Source organism: Daktulosphaira vitifoliae, unplaced genomic scaffold (genome assembly GCF_025091365.1).
Source record: "Daktulosphaira vitifoliae isolate Bord-2020 unplaced genomic scaffold, ASM2509136v1 Scaffold_1, whole genome shotgun sequence".
NCBI classification, from domain to species: domain Eukaryota; kingdom Metazoa; phylum Arthropoda; class Insecta; order Hemiptera; family Phylloxeridae; genus Daktulosphaira; species Daktulosphaira vitifoliae.
The window spans coordinates 79,239,892-79,243,720 of NW_026099572.1; the positions used below are offsets into that span (position 1 = coordinate 79,239,892).

At 25.7% G+C, this 3,829-nt stretch overlaps 1 protein-coding gene across 6 annotated transcripts in view; it reads right to left on the reverse strand.

Moving 5' to 3' along the window:
- Nucleotides 1-3,829, reverse strand: part of LOC126893582 (uncharacterized) — a 25,479-nt gene that overhangs the window by 17,216 nt on the left and 4,434 nt on the right. The gene's annotated exons all lie outside the window — the stretch shown is intronic.

A 3,829-nucleotide genomic window follows, 5' to 3' on the forward strand; every position in this document is an offset into this window, starting at 1 on the left:
AAAAGCAACATCAACTCTTATTTCTTTAATTATATCCTGATTAGTAGTTCTTTGATTTTAAAATATAATATATGAATAAATACTAATAGTTTGTAAATTTAGTATGAAATTGATATTTAATAATTTAATATTGCAATTTAAACGGAAAAATTATAAAAATAATAAAGAAGTTATATTTTGCATTACTTTTACGCGTATAAAAATTTAAAGGGCTTGATACAATAATTATCAATAAAAACTGTTTGTGACTATAAATGAATGCACTGGACTTCAAGGAACTTTCATCAGAAGCAAAAATATACTTTTCTAAATCAACTTTTCGCGTTGTTTTCAAATCTGCAAGTAGACTATTTCTATCACTTCTAATTTTTTATATTATTACTAATTATATATATAAAATAATAATTAAAAGAAAAAAAAATTTGTTTTCAAATTATTACTGATTTGATTTTTAATATGTTAAAAATAATCAGTCCAAATTTTCAATTTTAACCTATTTTTTTGGTTCTTTAAAGTTGATGAAAAATTTTTGATAAACATTTGTGATAGTTTATAGTAAAAATAATTGAATATATTACCATAACTGTTAGCTCAATTACAAGTTTAAAATTGATATCTAGGCTAGTCAACAAAGGAAAAATTGCGGAAAAAATTTCCAAACAAATTTTGTTTTATTAATAGTTTAATTAAAATATGTATAATGACATACTAATAGTCCTCATTGATTGAAATTGAACTTTTTTTTTACAGCCTCGCAAAAGTTCAAAAATATGAGTTTTTTTAATTTTCTCAAATAATATTTAACTTACAAAAAAAGTTTCGTACTAAAGTTGTTTAAAAGAANTTTAACTTACAAAAAAAAGTTTCGTACAAAAGTTGTTTAAAAGACAATTATAAACAAAAAAATTATCTTATATTTTTTCATTTAAACAAATATTTTTCGAGTTACATTACATTTAATATGAGTAGTAAAATTTATATTCCAATTTTTTCATTTTACGGTTACTTTTTATCATGTTATACTTACATTAGACACAATGATATCAATGCATATGTGTGTATGTGTGAGTTTATTTATTTATTGTATCATTAAAGTGTAGTGTATATTAACATACAAGCGATAGAGTAGGTAATTGATTTGACGCTATATTATTTAAACCCAACTAAACGCTAAATTGTACATTCCCAAACAACAATCATATTATGTCAATTGCCACCGGAATTTCTGGTAATCTTTTTCTTTTTCTTGGCCTTAATCCCAACTACTTGGGGTCGGCCACCCTTATCCTAAACTTCCACTTAACACGATCTCCAACATCATCTACACTCACATCAGCTGTCCTCATACCGCATTATAAATCTAAAAAATATTATATTAAATTATTCCAAAACAGATATGAACTATATTTCTATTGAATAATGTAATCTAAATAACATTCTTAATATCGCATTCAATAGCATCCATCTATCTCGTTTATGGTCTTTCTCTATCTCTTCTTACTTCAACATTCTTTCTATAACTATTCTTACAGTTTCCGATTCCTCTCTCCTCAAAAAATGACCAAATAATCTAAGTCTATTTTCTGTCATCTTATCCACGATTGACGCAACACCTATACTTCCTCTTATATGCTCGTTCCTTATCCTATCTTCTCTAGTCACTCCACTCATCCAACTAAGCATTCTCATCTCTGCTACACTTATTCTCTGCTCTACTTTCTTATCAACCGCCCAACACTATGAACCATACATCATAGCTGGCCTCACAATTTCATACTAAATTTAAAAACTATAATTAGTATTTATTCATATATTATATTTTAAAATCAAAGAACTACTAATCAGGATATAATTAAAGAAATAAGAGTTCATGTTGCTTTTAAAATATTTCACCAATTTCTCTAAAGGAAACACTATCTACAGATTTGCATCGAAGCGTTTCTAATGATAGTGATTTTAATCACTGTCAGATATCATCTATACTTGTCCCATCTATGCCTCGTTCACACTTTGCCTCGACCTCACTGTGCTACCGTTTTTTACAATAACTTAATATTTCTTATGTTTCAAAGAAGAAATCAACTTATATTTTGTACATGTTAGTAAAAAAAAATATTATTTAACAAATCCCGTATAACTTCCACGTATTAGATTTAATAAATGATATATTAACCATCATGTTTTTTTACTAAATTCTAAACAATGTAAATTTTAAATGTTATGTAAGCGCATAAAGTAAGACTTTTTTTTATTTTATTGAATTTATTATTATTATTTTGATATTAAAAAAAACCCAGCACAGTGGGGTGGTGGCACAGTGGGGTCGTAGCATAGTTCGGTTCAGTATAGATGATATCTGACAGTGATTAAAATCACTATCATAAGAAACGCTTCGATGCAAATCTGTAGATAGTGTTTAATTTTAAAAAATTGATGGATAATTGCAAAAGCAACATCAACTTCTATTAAAATAAAATACAAAACCCATAATTATCATACAAAAATAGTATATTTTTCAATATGGTAGCCATTTGCGTATAGAAGATAGATCGTCGGGACAAATTTTTTTTTTTCATTTTGTAGTACATAAAATAAGCTTTAATTTTATATATGTTTAAAGGACGCAGTATTTCCGGAACATTTACAAAAATTAAGTTGAAAAAGTTATTTTTTGTAAAAAAGTTACTATTTTAAATCCTCCCAGTGAGCAGAATAAGTGTTAGATTTTCAAAAAAAATTATATCAAATGAAAGGGAAATATCTAAGGTTTCAATACAAAAAAATATTATTTTTGTTTGTTCATTTTTAAAAAGTTATGGCAGTTTTAAGTACAAAAATCATCCCTATAAAAATAATTTTTATCGCAAACATTTAATTTTTTTTTAATTTTCGATAGCCATTTGCACATAGAAGATAAGATGTCGGGACAAATTTTTTTTTTTCATTCGATAGTATATAACAAAACCTTTGATTTNATTTTTTTTTTTCATTTGATAGTATATAACATAACCTTTGATTTGATATATGTTTAAAGGACGAAGTATTTCCGGAACATTTTCAAAAGTTCAGTTGAAAAAGATCTATGTTTTTTACAATATTTCAAGTTTTTACCACCCCCTATATAAGGGGAAATTGTCCAATTTCAATAAAAAGTATGTCAAATGAAAGATGTACTTATAATATATTTAGAAAAAAAAAATTTGTGCTGATACATATATTTTTCGAAAAGTTATAGCATTTTTAAGTTGAAACTTTAAAATCGAAAATCGAAAATTTTAACACAAAAATAGTGTTTTTTAAACTACGGCAGCCGTTTAAATGTAGAACAAAAAGTGTCGGGACAAATTTTTTTTTTTCATTTTTTAGTACATAAAAAAAACTTTAATTTGATATATGTTTGAAGGACGCAGTATTTCCGGAACATTTTTAAAAATTAAGTTGAAAAAGTTAATTTTTGTAAAAAAGTTGCTATTTTAAATCCCCCCCAATGAGCAGGTTAAGTAATAGATTTTCAAAAAAATGATATCAAATGAAAGGTAAATATCTAAGGTTTCAGTATAAAAAAAATTATGTAGATTTGTTGATTTTTAAAAAAGTTATGGAAGTTTTTAGTAAAAAAATTTGAAAAAATTTCGAAAATTAGCGATTTTTAAATTTGTAATTTTTTTGGATGTTTCCCCCATTTACGGGGAACGAGGGAATTTTTTTCAATTTTTGAGGGTAATGTCTTCGACTAGATACGATTTGTGATCTTTTGACGTATCATTGAAAGAAATCGGTTCGGTGAGAGCTGAGAAAAAGTGGTAACAGACACAAAAAAAAAAAAAAA